This window comes from Diadema setosum, chromosome 1 (assembly GCF_964275005.1).
Source record: "Diadema setosum chromosome 1, eeDiaSeto1, whole genome shotgun sequence".
Classification (NCBI taxonomy): domain Eukaryota; kingdom Metazoa; phylum Echinodermata; class Echinoidea; order Diadematoida; family Diadematidae; genus Diadema; species Diadema setosum.
Genome location: NC_092685.1, coordinates 6,172,687 through 6,192,861, shown reverse-complemented (window position 1 = coordinate 6,192,861; position 20,175 = coordinate 6,172,687). Strand labels below are relative to the sequence as shown.

The 20,175-nt window shown below is 36.6% G+C and overlaps 1 protein-coding gene across 1 annotated transcript in view; it reads right to left on the bottom strand.

Annotated features, from left to right (window-relative positions):
• Nucleotides 1-17,722, bottom strand: part of LOC140226147 (prospero homeobox protein 1-like) — a 59,187-nt gene extending 41,465 nt beyond the window's left edge. The window contains exon 1 of the mRNA XM_072306640.1: nt 17,618-17,722. The gene's annotated coding sequence lies outside the window, so the exon portion shown is untranslated. The remainder of the gene's footprint in view (nt 1-17,617) is intronic.
• Nucleotides 17,723-20,175: the final 2,453 nt, after the last annotated feature.

Genomic DNA, 20,175 nt, shown 5'->3' with positions numbered 1-20,175 from the left:
TACATGAGAACTTGTTGATAAAGTTTCTGTATATAATGCGATTGCGATATGCTTTGTGTACTCAAAGAGGATACGAGGAAAAAAAATAATGGAATATAAGTTTCAGTTCTCAGTACCAAAGTGAGAGAAAAATGAATTACTATTCTGAGACTCGTAGTATTTTCCTGTAAAATGATTTCTGTTGGAAACACTTAGTGGAGATCTTGACTGTCTACATGAGATGGTCAAGTCCATAGCAAGTCTTTGTAAAAACAAACCCCTGACCACAAGTAAGACCTATGCATCCATGACATATCAAGTACCATCAATGAAAAAGTGTCCTTCGCAGGCATCTCCATAGTTACAAAAAATTAATTTCTCTGTAGCCAAATGAAACAAATGAAATGAACACAACAACAGCTACTACAGCTGTACATAAAAAAAATACATGTCTAGTGGTTGATTTTCTTTCAGTTCTGCACCGAGATGCTGCGAGGGAGACGGAGGGGGAGAGATAAGAAGAGAGCCATTCAAGCTCCCACGAATGCAGCGTGTAGTGGGAGTGGATCCCTCCATGACTCGATCGCTTGCTGATCTCACAATCAGGGATGCAGGATGCCCTCTCTTGCCCAGTCTATTCACTTGCCGCCGTGCAGGGATAGTTAATTTTTCTTCTTGTTGTTGTGGTGCGGTGATGCCAGACTTTGGGCACAAGAGATCATCATGCCAAGAGAAACACATGTCAACGTCAAACCCAGTGATCTATGCTTTGTGAAAGCCCCTGGAACATGCAGTCCACTGTGCAGAACGAACACATTGAAGTCTTTCCACCTTTTTTTTGTAACTGCACTCTATTGCAGTCATCTTCTTCCTAATCTTAAAATACTAGACTTCAAAGTATGGATGTATACTGCAAAATCAGACATCAGATCATCATTAACTTCATCCTTGTCGAGATTAATCATGATTTGAATTTCATGATATTGGGTTATAAGAATAAACAAAATGTGACAAATGAACCACAGCAGCCTTTTTGTTTTAAATATCAATTTTGTGCAACTACAAGTTTACTTCAAACCTCTTCTTTCAGAAATAATGCAGATAGCCATCTTGTACCATATTTTACATCAAGGTATACACTTCAAATCTAACCTGTTTCTATTCATCAATTTGGGTGTCAATCACAACATCATAGCATCACAAGCTAAAAGAACCTCGCAAATATGTTGGTTAAATACAAATCATAACATGAAAATGGAAACATTTTGAGCATGTCACCTTAAAGTCTGATTCCAAGAGTGATGTTAATTTGGTGAGCTATGATTTGCAATAGCAAGCTTGATATGAAATACTCATTTGAATAAATTCCAAGTTAGCAGCAGTCAGTAATTATTTTCCACACTCATGTTGTACATGACACTGAGGCGTATGCATGCAGACAATTACCGGTATTGCCTGCATGCATCACCAACCATAATGAATTCTCTTTTTCAAATCTGAATTCCACATTCTGGCAGAGTTATGTCTTTCATGTTGTTTCTGAGCTTGCAAAACTTTGGTTATACACGTATTAAAATGTTACTAGCAATAGCCTGAAGATCATGCGAGTGTGGTTTGTGCAAACATTTGGTGAGATTCACAGGTGAATGGAATAACCTGTTGAATATCACTGGAGTATGCCATGGTATGTGCAAATGGCTACTTAATTCACTTGTGAGAGAAGTATCCTGTTGAAGAGCAACTGATTTGGTATACCATTTATTATCACGAGACACCATGCTAGGGTTTTCTTCTGACTTGTCTTGGCAGGGGTTAATCAAACATCTCGGCTTTGTTCCACAATGCAATCGGAGGCATTGCCATGCATGGCTACCACTGAATGTCATTCCTACTGCACAAGATTTCTACTTGTGCCAAATTTAATTGCATTGCACTATCCCTCTGTAGGAGTTGATGTTGAGTTGTTGATTCATTTCTAATTCATCAAACGACAGAAAAGAGAGAGTGGGAAAGGGAAGAGAGTGAGAAACTGATAGATTGAGAGAAAGCGAGAGAGAGAGACAGAAGGGGAAGGGGAGATAGAGGAGCCTATGCTAAACAGTGTATCTCTGCCGGGGCCCTGTTTTACTTCATAAACCATAGGGTGGGTAAAATGGAAAATGAAATCATACTTCGCAAGAACCAATCCACTTTATCTTTCACTATTTTATCATATGTTCATCTCCTGCCATGCACCTCCTTATACTTCAACCATTAATTTTAATGCATTCACTTACGCTAATAACCCTGGCCAGCAACTTCATGTATTATTTGCCAAGACCAGAAAGCCCACTGCAGAGACTCCAAACAATTGTGAGACCAATTCTAGATTCTGTAATTACTTGACTCTACGCTCGCAGTGCCTGCTTGGGAAGCCAAGCAAGAATACAACCGTATATCTATTTTTTTTTCTTTCTTCATAAACCTGGCTCGTCGTCGCCTGAGTAATGAAAGAAGCAGCACAGAACAGAGTGTCCTGTGAAAAACAACAACAAAATTCTCACAAAATGGTACTTTCACTCTCTCTCTCTCCTTCCCCTCTCTCTTTCACACGTGTATACTGCTCCAACCAGGGAGCCACACCTCCCTGACTGAACAAAGTGCGGGGGTGCACCAACATCTTTCCTTCAAATTTATAAGCCTCATCTGTATTGGGCATGTGAAATACTTAACCCGTTCCATATCTGAATTCTAAAATGCCCACAGAGTTAATACACAGGCCATTAAATTCCCGTATGGAATGAGTTAACAAAGATTGATACAGGATAGAGATGCAGCAATGTGGGAAATGATCTAAAAGCTGCAATTCAAATACTATACTGGCAATACTGAACAATTCTGCTTATAATATTGTCAGCAGTCTCTTCTCTTTTTTCTTTAGATGAAGGGTGATGCTTAATCCTACAAATTATTTCATGGACAGTGCTCATTTACTGCAAAAGTTGATAATCCTTTATGGATATCCAATTCTAATTATTGGGTACATGAATTAAAAAAACAAACAAAACAAAATGTACAAAAATGTTCTCATGAGAGAGAGAGAGAGAGTTGTTCAATGAAAACTGATCATTCTATTCTTCAACCTTACAATTAAATGAGGAAGTTAAAGCCACTTGAGCATCTGTATCTTACCGAATACTGTGGACTTCTAAAAATTAGATTCCATGGTCACAGCAATGTGATGCTCTCACACCATACTGTTCACTAGCTTTAGTACAAAGACAGAACAAATTCATTCTTCTTGAATTTGTGCTGTCTTGGAGAATCGCAGCTGGCTACAAGTCTCCTCAACCAACATTTCAAATTATTTCAATTACAATACTCATATTCAAATCGTAATTCATTTGTTACCATTTGTCCGATTTCGATTAATGCTCATGGCGATGACTTAAAACCACAAGACTTATTTTTGTTCAACATCTTTTGTATTGAAACTAAGATGGAAAGAAAAAAAAAGATGCTGCATGTCCCTGTAATCTAAATGTTTATTTTATTTCTATCCATCCAAAAATACACATATGTGGCAAAACATTTCAGCATGTGCGTACACAAAGGCCATTAGTCATACTGTAGAAGCATGACATTAGTGTTCTTTGTCCAGACACACAACCATTTTTGATGATACAGGTTAGCAACATAAGCTTGCGCACTTGGTTCATAGTCAACATGCTTTTGCGTGAGCACGTATATGTGCAAATGCTCCTACTGTGGATGAAATTAATCACTGTACTTGTTCAATGTGCTCTATACGCATTCCTTCTATCTTTTTTTTTCAATTTAATTGTCATTAATTACATTCACAAAGGCAATGGGACTACAACATCTTTAACACATGTTTGTGGTGGAAAATGATATGTAATTCTTATCCACAGATGGGTATAATGTATCATATTGCAGACTGGATTCAATCATAAAGCCTCTTGATTCATTTTTAAAATTCATTTTTCTTCTTTTTTTTTTTTAAGAAAGATAAAAATCACAGGAACACATTTTCATCTCAAAACAACAACAAATACAGGGATGGGGAGGAAGACACGCATTGCCAATTTGAACTTAATGAAATGGGCATAAATCCCTAATCTTGCACTCTACAATTATGCAAGAACAAGACAAGTGAGTAAAGAGACAGAGAAAGAAATTCAATAACAGCATGAAGCCTCCTTTATCACCCTTTTAATCAATTTCTTTCTTCCCTTCAATATACTATCAGAGCATATCTTGATGTCTACTGAGAGTATGACCTCTTAAATCTGAATTTTCCAGCTCATTAGAATTCAGTCTAAGCAATAAGAGCTAACCTTATCACAGCCATCACAAGGTAGGATGCTGGACTCTTTGCTCTTCACTGAAAGTGAAACACATACACACCTCTCACTGTTCCACGGGGGACAGGAATACTTAGGGTAGATTTAATTGACCACAGTTGTTCCTTGAATTTAGTTATGCAGGTGGCACAAAGTTGGCTCTGAAAATTAATGACATAAAGCCGTGCATGTGAAGCATCATGACAACCCGCAAAATCTTCGTCACTGCACTCCATACACAGATTGCATTTGTTCTAGTATATGATAACGACTGAAGATTTACTACAGGAAAGGTAGATGCTGGTAATAAATATGCATATAGTGCCTTTACTTCTCACATCACAACCTATCTGCCAAAGAATCTGTGAATATGGCATTGTTATACTCAAAGCAGCAGCAAGCACTAGACTACACCTATGAGGAGTTTGATCAAATTCTATTGCGTTCATAAAATGAGCTAATGGCAAGACTTTGATCTTTATTCTTCCTTCACCTCTAACACATCATAAACATATCATATAGTTTGTGGGTTATATGATTCACTTGATGTCCATGTAATATTAACTTGTATGCACAGGTCTGAGTACATATCAGTACTGTGCATGAGGTTACTACAGAATTTGGTTTAGACTAGTTTCCATGGTAACCGCGAGCACGCTATTCCTACTGACGCATGAAAAGATATATTCATCATCTATCTTAATCGAACAGTGGACAATTTTTGGCTTTTTTTTCAATCATGTGTCCTATATTACTCATGTGTGGCAAATTTATTGGATGCATGGCTAGCCATCTCTTGCTCAGTGCGCGAAAGCATGTTTACAGTAGTTATCATCAGTGAGTGTAATAATTATTTGATATCCAATGTCTGGCCAGTAAAAACCAATGCACAGCTCTTGGCCCTGTTTTATGAAGAGTTACAATTGATTATATATAGTTGATTTCTATCATAAGTGTATGGCAGCCTGTGTGGTAAGGGAATTTACAATCGATTACTGTAAAACATGATATATTCGCGGCACGAAATTTTCGCGAAATTGGAGCCAACCGCCTTTTTCGTGGCATGAAATCTTTGCAAATCGCCACTTGCGTTCAATGCATATAGTGTAGATACGAAATTTCACGTTCATTTTAATTTCGCGAATCTTGGCGCTTGCAAAATTTGCAAAATTAAAATGCACATGAACATTCCTCAATTACAGTACATCTTTTGATAAAACGGGGCCCTTGACTGATAAGATTGCAGAGTTTTCTCAACCCTTCTACAATTAACTCTGTCAGTACCACTGCAACATGTCTGAACACAGTGTCAGTGAAATCATGAGATGACAGCTCTAAGAGGGTTGATCACATATGTACCACATTATTCCTTTACCACAAACAGTCAAACATGATGCTGAAAAAATCAGTTGTCAATGTGAATGCTAATCACATGGTAACTTTGATTTCCCCGACCCTAAATCTCATCAAAACTCATTGGTAAAATGGAGGAAGAACACAGAATTGTGTAACTTAAAACTTGTTGACCCTAAACAGTTTTCTTCTTAAACAACAATACCTTATTAGCATCTCAAAATTTTTGTCTTTTTGATATCTTTTTCGTATCTTAATATCTTCTTGGGATAGAGTGAATGAGCCTGGACTGGTCATAAGCAATTTTATTTTATTTGTTCACGCATGCAGTCCACATCAAAACATACATTACTTGGTGCATTACTTGGTATGATTGGTATGTATAATAATTGCCCAATGAAAAAAAGAAAATTAAAATGGCCCATCAATGAAAGCTAGAAGAATGTATATATGCTTTTTGCAACTACATTCTGAGCATTTTCTACTGGAAAATACAGAAACAAGGACATTTTAGTGATGTTCCTTCCCAACTGACTGAAAACCATTTTTTTAGAAGAATGCACTACAAATTTTGGAACTGCTCGAGATGATAACAAATACTCAGAATATAAGTTACCTACGAAAACTTTTTTTGTATTATCATCTGAATTCGGGGGGGGGGGGGGGGGGGGCTGTGGGACCAAGGAGGGACAAGTCAATGGTATGGAAATGGAAACCTTGGAAGTTTGTGGGTGTTACAATTTTTCCCCCTTTTTTCCCCATTTTTTTTTCTTTTTTCTCGACGAGCACCTGTCTATCTTGTTACCCACTTCCTACCTAAGACACATCGAGACCAGCATTACTTCAGGGAAGACTTCAAAGTCTAGATAGAAAAGTATATATAATATACTTTATATTTTCCAAATGACAATATTCAGCACCTCCTTTAACTATGACCCCTATTGCAAAAAAAAAAAAAAAAAAAAAAAAAAATGCAGTGCCCAGGCCAGCCTTGGGCTGGCCTATATTTTTGGTATAAATGCACACAGGACCAAATGCGGGACAAAATGCGGGACCAAATTCATAATGAGAGATGACGTATGATGTCAGTGTATGCATGCAAACACACTTCAGACGCTCCAGCTGTTCTCACACTCATGCATCGCTACATGCACAATTCCCTTTGTTTTAAAATTTGTTTTTTAATTTGTTAAACATATATTATAGATATTGTAGCTAAGAAAAGAGATTAATTAGTTTTGTATTGCTCTGTGAAAGACATTTCGTCGATTAATGTCGGTTGTTTGATCTTTTTCAACTCGACACCAGTGAAAAAATTACATTAGTAAATTACTGTTCTATGCACTTGTTTTCATTACATCAAATGAAATTTAAATGAATGTTACTATTCCTGGATCAATTTTACGTATAGATTTTGCAAAAGCACCACTACAATTTTTTTTTTCCATTTACATGTAGGTTAGCCCCAAATCACCAGTGTAAACGCACAATTTGCAGGCCTGAGTACACACTTTGGGCTGGCCTGGCAGTGTAAACAGGAGCTTCATGTGTATGTGCCACCAAAAGCAGTCATTTTTAAGTGATGTCAACCCTCATTCTACACAATTATCAGTTTTTCATTTGCATGTTTGTCAATAACTTCCTGAAACCTATGCTGATGGTTGCCATAGCTTGGTACTGCTTCTTTCTCAAAAATACAAAGTCTCTTAAAAGAAACAGTAATATTTGCAGGTACACAGAACACATACATGCATTTATACACACAGACAGACATTCAAAACATACAGGATCCCAATGTATGCATCAGATAATTCATGTTCTATGAAGAACCCTATAACATTACACGAAAACAAGAAGGAGATCAATAAATGTGATTCGCGTTCCTGCATTGCCAAACCTGGCAGCAGTTAAGTGGAGTTTTGAGTTGAGTTGAGTTGATTTACTGAAATTTACAGGAGTTTTCTAGAAATTGGATGGCTCAACACAAAGAAAGCACTAGTATAACTGAAGATCAAAATGCACAAATGGCAAGAAGGGAACCACTTGAAGAGTGGCCAGAATAATTTCTCATGGAAAATGCTCAAAATAGGCTTACCCAAGACATAAAACTAGTTCAAGTGGAGGCCCACTGAGAATATCTTTAAGCGTGGGAAAATATTCTCGTAGACCCATCATGTTTCACTTACCAAATATGACTTGAGGAAGTCATACATTTGTTCAAAACTTCAATCGTAAATGGGTGCACTTCCTGCACGAGGAATGGAGGGCAGAACAGGGAGCTCTTACAACACACAACTCACAGGTGGTTATAATTATCCAACAGCTCCTCAGATGTCAACTTGCCAGCTACTGTGTCACGAATGGCCAGCTCCTTTAGGGATGTGCGCTAGATAAGAAAAACAATAATACACTGCACCTGCTTCCGTCAGAAGGAACCCCAGAGGAACACGTAATCATCCTCCGTCTTGAGAGCTTGCTTTCTCGCCTTGTGGTGGCGGTGTGTCTGTGCGGCGAAAAGGAGACCCAGCGAGATTGTGGCTCAGCCTGGTTACATAAGCCCCATATACCTTCCTCTTCAGATAATGAGCATTAAATCTCTACCACTGGACTCTATGCCGCTACCAACTCCGTGGAGGTCACACAATCAGCTATAATGCATTGTCTTCTCTTCCACCTTACAGGGAATCTATACTGGCTGGGGGAAGTGGAAAGTATTGATCTGCGGCCATATGGCCCATTTCACAGAACACAGTCTTTAAGGACACTCTCATATACACCTTGGCATTCAGCGGTATTTGACAAGTCCCTCCTTTTGTTTGAGAAGGAAAATAATACACAGTCTTGTGGCGACACCCAAATCAATATCTAGCAGTATGCAAGCTGTTACGTTTCTTTGTGAGGACAAAGGTTACAGAATTTTACATGCACATTTACATGATCAAAAAAAGGATGCAAAGAGATTGCTCAGTGTTGAATACTTGTTTAATGGTTATAAATCTAGCCCTCTGCCAGAAAAATTACAATTCATACCTCATCAAACAAGTAAGCAGTCAAGCAAGCGAAAAAAAAAATCAATAAAAGGAAAAAGAAAAAAGTAATACACATCCTGAAACACAAAAGAAATGTAAAGTACAATGAAAGCTGCTTTTGTTTTCGTTGAATCTCCTCACTTTCTTTCTTATAGAACTATCGTTTAGAGAGCTTTATTCACACCCTTATGAAACAACTGACTATTGTATGTTCTAACGTAATTACCACATCAACAGCACAAAAAGTCTTACAATGCCGCTTCTCAAGACACGGGAAACTGAACAGCCATGTAGGAGCAGGAAGGAGTCAGCAGTATTCCTAAACAAATACAACTTTTACTGCAACTGAAACATTGACAAGGCTGTAACAGCTAGGCCCTACCCCACTACCAATGTAATCATGATAGGACATAAGATCTCCGCCGAGCGAGCACTGTTGATTGGCTGTATAGAACCATCCACATGTTTCCACATCCTTGATAATCTCAGTTCTTATGAAATCCTTGCATCTATAGACTGTAAACAGAAATGCCGGCACAGATGTTCCTGCTCAGCTCATTTGCATTTTAATCACCTTCAAGAGAAGTTGGCACAGCATACCATCACGCTCAGAGAGACACTCTCAAGTTCCGATCAATAGGTACTGATTTTTTTCCCCTCCCTGTTTCTATGCATCATGTCTAATTGCCTAGAGATCCAGATCGGCGCTAACAAGAGTAGGGAAATAAAGTGTCCTTTGATATGTACAAAAGAAACCAGAGTAATCAGCAAAACGTAAACTTCACTATACCTTGCTCAACTTCGTGTCTCATTGAACTGCTGTATAATGAGCCATTTTGTTCTTCTTCCTTTTATTTTCTTTTTGTGCATAGTGCACAAACATAGAAATGCTCTTAAAAGGGATCGTATAGTTTTGGTCAAGACTTAATTTCAGGTTTCTAACATTTTTTGGTGAGACAATGAGAAACCTCTTATGAAATATGAAAGAACATGTAATTCTATTAGGGATTCAACGTTTATTTGATGAAAATTGGTTTTGAAATGGCTGAAATATCAAAAAAGAAGGATTCTAATAAAGTGTGGGACCCACACTTTATTACGATCACTTTGTTTTACTCTGTTTTTGGATGTTTCAGTCGTTCAAAACCCGATTTTCATCAAATAAACTTTGAATTCCTCTTAAAATGGTATGTTCTGTACTACATCATGTGTTTTCTTGGTACACTGATCTCGCGAAAAGTTAAAAGCCCAATTCTCATCTTCACCAATACTGTACCACCCCTTTCAGCTGCAACTGATATCTGTGGTCTTTTACTCATAAAATGAATTATCTTATACCAACTATCAAGAAAGCAATGCTGAGCCAGGTCATTAATCAGTATAAATGTATTCCTTGCTTTTCAAGTATTAAACTAAATTTAAAACTTGCTTGCACTATGCTTCCTCTCCTTTGCTTTTATACTTCTTAACAATGCATATACACAATTATAAAATGTGCATGATCATAAAATTTTTCAGCACATATGTATATAATGTACAGAGTATGACTGGAAAATTTAATTACCCAAGCACATATGCCAAGGTACATGTAGTAAACAAATTTACATATGTACAGCACAGAAGTAGATGTAAACAATTAAAAGTGGATGAGAGGAAACAATGTTTTGTATGCTAATTATCATAGTGTCATATAGGGCCACAAATATGTGAGCCACAACACATGATATCAGTGTGCACATTTTACGATTAACTATGATATCCTAGGATGAAATCACAAACATTTGAACTGAGAAAATGGTCAAGTAAAGGGATTTGATTGAAGAATAAAAAGAAAAGGATAGGCCTATCATTTTCAAAATATCGAAATTTGAGTTAGATATTTACTGGGCTTCTGTCAAATTTTCAAAGTATAAGGATGATTCAAAGTGATTAAAGCACCTTGACTACCTCTCAAAGTTAGTGACTATTCTCTAAAAACTGTGTTTCTGTGACGGTCTATTCTTATGGTCCAATATCACAAACATTGTGAGACAATTAATAAGATAATAATAATATATATTGTTGGAGAGCTCAGAGCATGGAGAATTTACATATAATGCTGAATTCTTATTTACGTGTCATGTTTGTCTAATAATATCCAATGAACTTCATGACAATGAGTCTACAAAATTTAGCCAATGCTGAAACAAGGATCTAGAGGTCAAATTTTGTCTGAAGTTGATTCCACCTGTGACACTGAGTTTCTTGCACTGTTGTCTTACTGAAGTTGTTCTTCTTAGCTGTGTTTCATTTTCAGTCTAAATCTTTATGATATCAAAATCCCCATAACCTATCTCAATCATCTTAATCTTGAGACTTACTGTTATGCTTTATGATACAACCCTTCTGAAAAAAAAGCAAACCAAAATCAAACAAGCCAAACACAAGTGACGTCTCACCTCATATCACAATTTGTGAGTGTAGTGTTTTTCAATGTATTAAGTTCATTGACCCTTTCGACCTTTGACCTGGTTGGCTTCACCACCTTTGAACTTGACCCGCATCTTTAAGTGGTGTACAAGTTTTGTGGTCATAGCTCAAAGCTGTGGACAATTACAGAGAGAATGTCAAGTATATTGCTTATCAGGGAAAATTCATTGACCTTTTAACCTTTGACCTTCATGAACTTCATCAATAGCTGAGCTTGACCGGCATCTTTACGTAATGTACGTACCTGTGGTGTGAATTTGGTGGTTATAGCTCAATGCTGTGAAAAATTTTGGAGAGTACACCACAATACAAGTACAGTGATTTAATAGGCAAAGTTCATTGACCTTTTGACCATTGACCTTGATGGACTTCACCAATAATCAAGCTTGACCAGATAGGTGATGTACCTGTGGTGTGAATTTAGCTCAAAGCAATGAAAAAATATTAACAGTACACCATGACACTGTGAGTAAAGTGCTTATAATCAGGGAAAGTTCACTGACCTTTTGACCTTTGGCCTCATAGGACTTGCATTTTTAGATTAAGTACCTGTGGTATGAGATTGGTGGTCATAGTTCAAAGCTGTAGAAAGTTATTGAGAGTATACACCAAATTGTTGACAACACTGCTGCCGATGCAACAACAATGACAATGAAGACTGAAAAGTGATGGCCATTTCTCGCTTCCACTATGCAGGCAAGACAAAATATAAATGACAAACAAGAGACCTGGGGGTCTTGCACTTACCCGAGTATTGCAACTTCACCTTCCACACATTCTTGCTGACTTTTGCCCAAGAAGAATATAGCAAACTTGGATGGGCATTTGAATGAATCTAGATACTATCACTTAAGGGATGGATGCTACAATACTTGCCAAGTATGGTGAAAATCTATTATAGAGTTTTCAAGAAGCTAAAAATTGCCCTTGCAGACACTGGAGTGATATCTTAATTGCTTTATCTCTTTGTCAGTAAAAAATATCATGCCCCTCATCTGTATTTCACTTATTGCACACATAGGTACAGAGCCCCAGATACAAGAAGCTATTTTGCTTATCCTCATGTCCTTGGAATGAGGAGACATGACAGAATGATTTGTCTAAACTGCTTTTATATGTTTATTCAGACTCACTCAGATCTCTGATTGTTGTTTTATTCTTTTTCTGTATTGCACAATTCTTTACGTTCTTAGAACTGCTTATTTGCAATCTGACAAAACTGTCACGGAGAGCTCGACTCAGATTTGCGGCATTTCCTCCAATCGCACTGGAGCTTAGCCCCACTCGATAAGAAGTCTGCACTTGCTGATGACTCCAGATGTTCTAAATGGCAGATCAATACACATCCAGGACAAGGAACACTCCCAAACCTTTCCACGTCTCAATAATTACCAGAGTCCATTAAACCCAGTTTGCTAATCAATACGTGAGTAAGATTCTGCCACGCGACAGCTGCCCTACGACTCACAGTCTGCGAGATTCATCTCTTCATGACCCTCCAGAACAAATTCAATATTTTCATTGTGTCCACCCTTCAACTCAACTGCATGTTTCATAGACTTTTATCCTGTAAACATTGCTTGAAGCTGAACACAAAAGAATAAACTTCTTTCACTACATCATCTGCAGAGATGAACTTTTTCAACTACATCACTTTATGATCATAGCATACTAAGGTCAAATCATCATTATCAGAAAAGGCAGCTCCCTTCCCCTTGCTTTGTTATGAGGGAAATCATCCTAATTAGACGGTTGCTATGGGAGAATTGATGCAACCAATCAGAGAAAGTTTGCATGAAGTCTGATTATGAAGCTATTAGAGCACCTTGAGGGAGTATATCTAATCCAGTGGGGATGTCAGAGTGGCTGTGTTGGTTAAATAACCATGATTTCACTTGTATGGAAATCCTAATGTAGAATGAGACCAAAATATGAACTTTCTTCAGTTTGTATAAAAGTCATCACAAGTTTTCTACCTGCAGGGAGAATGCATAATAACACAAAACATTCAATCCTCAATTGTATCTCATTATGTAAAAAATGAAAACAAACCTATAGAAAAACATGTACACAGGAAAGTAGGGACATTTTTCCCATGGAACAAATGCAGAGTATTATAGAAGTGAGGCTACAAACATCTTATATATACAATCAAATTACTCTTCAAAGAGCCCACAAAAATCAATGTTCAAAGACTGTAACATGGACATTTGTAAACATTGTAACTTTGCCAATACTTGCCATGTATCTCTCAAAGTCACAAGTCTGCTGTTTTCTGTCAGATGAATATAAAATTTGGAGATTTTTTCTGTATAAGGTATATTCTCCTTCAATGAAGTTGAGACTGGCTAGAAAGACTGGACTGAAATGCAACTTGGGCACTTACATTTATTTTCTTTTGTGGATTATTTTTTTTTTTTTGCACTTTGTCTGTTTATATGCTTTCACGTAACATGATCGAGGATAATATTGCAAATTATTATGTTCCTCTTTTTTACCTTTATGCCCTTCTTTGATTTAAAGTTAACCTCTGTTGTTTCTTCTTTTTGCCAGTAAGTTCTTTCTCTTGTTGTGAATGTTACATATTGTACTGTATGATGTGTTATTCTACTCTGTAAATCAATGTGGTGACCGAACCACTGAAAAAAACAGCCTTGAGGCTGATAGTGACTAAAAAAAAATTAAATAAAAAAACCCAACCCCCCCCCCGAAAGAAATGTATCGACATAAATAAAACAAAACAAACAAACATACAACTCAGTGACACTTAAGTTGCTAAAGAAGAAAAATATGTTTCTTCCGAACATCTTCACTGAAAATCAGTTTGTGTGCTTACATTCACTCACACTCATGACTAGAGCATGAGATTTGCATTGGGATCACTGGGGCTAAACTACAGAGTAGTGACTTAAAATCCTAATATTAAATCATTTTTTTTTCCAAAAATGTAATCCACTTTGACCTGCTGCAACAGTCTACAAGGCAGAGTTTCCTGATGCAGCGGCTTGAGTTTAGCTAGGTAAGATTTCAACAGACGGATTGCCGTGAATGGATGCTGTGTCAGACGCGGGAGATGATTAATGACGAGTCTGTGACTCACTTTCTAAGATGTACACGGAGAGCAAGAGCTCTGCTCGATCCACTCAAAGACTGTCCCGCCTGATTGCAAGTAGCAACTCGTCGTTTTTCCAACCTCTGCCGCTCTGACCTCCTGCGTGACAAAGTGCCGCTGCAGCACGCTCCAAGACAGCTGCTGAGGTTTAGACGACGACACCTTTCCACTTAGCTGCTGAGGACGAATGACGACACACCTGTCTCACAGCCACCCTCGCTGGCAGGAAGGCCCCTCCCCTCCTTCCATTTACTTCATTTCTCCCAAATTTCTTCCTTTACATCCCATTTGAAGCAACCTCAGAGTATCTAATATAGTGGCTTCTCTCTTCTGAGTAAGTCATTAATACATCTTCGTATTTTTCACAAGGCATTTCATTTTTTTTTTCAAGGAGAGAGAAAGCTGTGCTTCTCTCTGAGAAAGGGATACGCCCTCCTTCTAAAGGGACAACCAGAAGTCAGGAAGCTGTATATTTACTCTTATAGAGGAGATAAACCTTGGCACTTTAATTTTCATGTGTGACACATCATGATGGACTTACTATGAAAATCATTGTGGCTAAATAGGAAGAATAATACAGTAACATCCATCTAATTTGTTGAGCAACAGATGCTAGCTAGAGAATTACTGAGCCTAAACTGTTATCCTGAAAATAAGTGGGCCATAGTGCCAGTCTGCCAGAAATTTGTCATAATCAAGGAATTTTTTTGAATGACAGCTGCAAGATAATGCACCTGGATGGTTCAGCTATGATGAGCACAATGAAAATTACTTCACAAGTATGGTATGGCATTGGTATCTCGACACTATTGTCTAATACACATTTTGACATATATCTACAGATAAATCATGATTGAAACACCAAAAAAACCTGGCACCCAATGTTGGGCATAAAAACAAATAATAAAATGGCAATTATTCAAGTTTACTTCATAAAATTACTTGGCATAACTCTACCCTGAGCACGACAAGGTTGCCATCTTCTGACAAATCTTCAAAGAAAAAAGAGTAAAGGAAGAATACGATCTTATAATGGATGACAAAGCATAATCATTCATTCATTTAGAAAAACTCAGTGTCAATCAAACAATTTTCTAGAAACTCAGAACTAGTACTACTGTCAGGTGATTGAGACTTTACCTTGAGGTATTGAAATAATGCCATAACTATTCAATGAATATGTGGCTGACAGAAAATTTTTGAGAGTATGCTAAGTATACTTTTCAAACTTTGCTGACACAAATCTTGCTTCTATTTCCAGGGGTTTATTACCAAACCAGAAGATTGCATATTGCAGTAAATATACCAGTGGGGTAAAATGTCACATAAAACAGTGAGTACATAATGTCATAAATTTGGTATGTCCATAAGTGAAACGTGGTGAGTGCAGGCAGTGTAATATAAAATGAGTACAATTGAGGGAAATGCCGAGTCACATTTGAGAGTAAAGAGATAATGTTGGGATCTCATTAAGTGTTCCAACTGATGTTATTTTACAAAGCTTCATCATATGATGCAGTCCTGATTTGCCAGAATGGTGCATTACTGAGCACTATGACTGGCTCTTGGCCTTGCATCTGAACATCTTATCAGGTTGTTCATATATCATGTAATTTGAAGCATCGTCTTTTCAGTCTGTTTCACAGCAATGCAAAAAAAAAAAAAAAAAAAAAAAACTACAAAAAAAAGAACAAATACCTGAATACCAGCAAGTCATAGTGACAACATATGGTGAAACCATGAGAGCTCTCTCCATGAAAATATTTCTCACGAGAGACCTCTCATTCATTTTCCATATGAAATGTCACCAATGCTACATGTACAATATATATTTACTTGTATATGGATGCATATGTTTATGTTTATGAATCACATATCTTTGATATAACCAAGGCTGGATATAACTATGCTCAAAGTTTTAACATCATGCTCTAACAAACTCTGCAAGACATTCTGCAAGACACAAAAGTAAAAATTACAGTGATGATCTCTGTATGTGAACAAATGAAATTAGAAGTACTATGTGAAGCACATGATAGTTTTGCTTGCATGTGATTTCAGAAACACGTACACTAAAATCTTCCCACGGGATGGCCATGTGATAACATTTATCATAATATGGACGCAACGTTGTACTTTCCTTTTCCTTAAACTGTAATTTTTCTGCATCTTTGTTGATCTGGTACATTTATGCTCAAAGCAACTTTCTCTTTCATGCAGGTCTCTCATTTCTGGTATCAGTATGCCAAATAAAAACACAAAAACAAAACAAAACAAAAAACTGTCAGTCCGGTAGAATGTACAGTACATTTCAATTTAATGAAATCTTTCCCAATTTACCCTTTACCCCTGACCTTTACTGTATTTTCCTCCACATCAATTCATTTCATTTCCCTGTAATATTCCATTCTTGTGCTGAGTTTCACCAAACCAAAAAGCATACCCTGATGTCTATGTGTTAAGGAAAAAGAAAAAAAAAATGTACATTTAGACAGAAAAATGCTAATTGGGCCCTTTGAAAATATATGTTGGCAGCTCGCAAAATAACCTTAATGGGATTTTCTCTGGTTAGCACATATACTTGTACACTTTGCATAAAATACCTGGGCATAGCATCAATGCAATTCGTCATAGGACTTTTTAAAATGACAAATGGCTAAACGGACAGATGACTATAATGCCTCTTGCAACCTTTGGGGGATAGAGACACGAAAATATGGTGATTTCATTTTCTTTTTTTTAAATTGCGAAATATAACTTAAAAATATGGTTTAAAAATGCAAGGTTATGGATTTAATGAAGTACTGTGAGATATAATCACACACAAAAAAAAGAATATTCATAGTATATATACGTGTATATATATATATATATATATATATATATATATATATATACATAAATATAAATATATATATGGTTATTTATATTTTTCTTTTCTATATGACATAGCTTAGTATAAATGAATACACACATAGTGATGAAGACAGTACCTGGGACAGGGTTGCCCGATTGTGAGCGAACACTCTCTTATATTTCTTCCATGAAGTACTTGCACAGTATGCAACGATTACAGTTCCAATGTTGCTATCAAACACAGGGAAACAGTACAGTTATACTATGGGTCTACAACACTTTATTCTATCTCAACTGCAATTCACACAATCTTCACACCCATTTCATTTCCAGAGCATCTATAAGGAAGTTCACATGATATGGATTTAGATGAAATATAACAATTTATCAATAAGACATTACCATCCTTGATCTTCTTCAAAAGATCCTTCAAAGAGAGAAAGAAAGAGTGGGAACAAAGATCCCATGGAGCTCACCTTGAGATGGAAAACCTCCTTTTGCATAGGGATCATTCATACTGCATACATGAGACTTTGATCACTTCTTTGCATCAGTAATGGAAGTTTCCATGGTACCTGCCTTTGAATTTTCTGCAGATGAATTTAATTGAAGTCAAGAAGGTTTCTGAAATGTCACGTCATACTTCATAAGCTGCAATGAGCATCATTTGCTGATCTTTCTAATCAGAATCACACTGTGATTACAATGAATCTTTCAGATCATAAACTAAATTGCATTTTGGCAGCTATATCTATCTATAATCAATCCATCTATCTATCTATCTATCTATCTATCTATCTATCTATCTATCTATCTATTGATCTTTCTTGATGAGAGATTTACTGGTAGATGTAGAAGTATCATTACCCTTTACATTGACTATATTTGTCATTATAATTTATCATTATTACTATTTTCACAGTTGTTCTTGCTACTATTTGTATCACTTCTATTACTGTGTTTGGCAGAAACTCTCAAAGCTATATTCATTTTGCAGGGCACGTCCCATATAAAACACTTTTTTTTTTCTAATCATAAAGCAAAGGTCAAGCTCAAGTATTTAAGCCTTTTAGGGTACTTTTCTTCTTTGTTACTATTTCTCCACTTGTACAAATGAAATTATGACAAAATCAACAACTTTCACATCAAAATACAAACAATCTTGAGTAGTCAAAAGAAATGAATATAATTACATGTACTGTATAACAGTATATGTACGTATACATTTCATCATAACTAAAGGTATTCAGGTGGAGGAGACTGTTATTCATTGGCAATTTGCTTGACTAGGGTAACGAACGGCCTCTAGGTGGCATAGCATCCAATAATTCTCCCTTACTCTTAACTCAAGGAACTAAATGCACACCCACAGATATATAACTTGATGTTTTCCTCTCAAAGTATATACATCAAAAGTATCAAAAGTTGCACGGAAAGAAGTCTTGGTATCTTGGAAAACCAAACAAAAATCTTACTTTGTTTACTATCTACTTTGTAGAATTTGCCTTATGAATGAATGAAATATGAGCTGTAAGCTGTGACTTTTGATGTTCTTCGAACATATAAAGACATAAGACACTATAGTACAACAATGCAAATAACCTGCAAGAATCTGCATAATCTATTTTTTTTTTTTTAATTTGCAAATAACACTTTCAGACATGGCATTCAAAACTTGCCCTCATTTGTTATTATATGATATAAAATGTGACATCATTGATTGAAAATGAAATTTTCAATCAATGGGGACTTGTATAAAAATCAGCATAATTATCTTAATTATTATCATGTATTTGTGAATCAAGTGTTATTGTATAAATTCTGAGAAAGCTGAGGAAAAGGGATATTGCTTATACACATCAACCAAATAAGGAATCATTCAACATATATGTCGTAGAATGTAGCCCTTTGCTACGCACTTCTGCTGTTTTCGTCTTGACCAGTCATATTCACACATTGCATTGCTCTGCACATCCTTCCTGCATGCTTTCAAACAGTTGATACTTTTCTCAAACCTTGCTGTGCTTTCTTGACCAATTGGCATGATAATGGGGTGGTTTCTTTGCTGATTGGAGCAAACAGCTGGAAACTAAATGTCAACGAATAGAGATTACCTAATCCCCTAATCCCTATTGTCACCATTGACTTTCCTGTTGGACTGAGGCATATTGTCACTCCTGAGTGGGCTTGCCAACTTTACAACTACCGAGGTAGGTCAAGTTTGAATGGATTACGGAATGATGATGAAAAAGCTTAGCTAGTTTACTCATTCCTTACAGGTACCTGGTATACCAGGTTCTAAAAATGTAGACGGGAATGTCTGTGACCTATATTTGTGACCTATTACAATTTTATGCTTGTGTTTATGCTGACAAGAGAATGACTTTGATCAAAAGATTAGAGTTTCTTAAAGTGATGTTTTATTTTTTCTGTATCAAAACTGTGTATTTTTGTCTAATTTACCTTTTCAACCAAAGAATTGTGCCTGATTTGCTCTAACATTTGTAAGTATAGACATACATACATTAGATTTTGACTTTAGCTGACCCCATTCGGGTTCGCTTGTAGTGTATAACAAAGGAAATTGCAAGCCCATTAGTACATGCTTTGTTCATAATCTCACATATAATCAATACTTCCCATTGTTTGATGGTACATGTACTGTTTAACTGATTTTGTACGGGCGGATTACCAACCTGTCCGTTCTTTGTCAGTGGGCAAGAAGAATCTCTTTTGGTGGTTCTTGGAGAATTGCAGAAGGAATTACGGGTTAAGCCAAGTGACATACTTGGGTGTATTAAGAGTTTAAAGGTACTGTACAGTTCTGGTTGAGGTAAGGATTAAGCTTTTAATGTTTTGTGAGATATTCAGAAGCCACTCTATGAGATGTCAAAGAGCATGCAATTCTCAGGGGTATCAAAAGTTTATTTGATGATGAAAATCGGTTTTGAAATGGCACCAAAAACAAGGTGAAACAAGGAGATCCTAATAAAGGCGTGGCCTGTCACCTTTTATTATCATCATTTTTGGATAT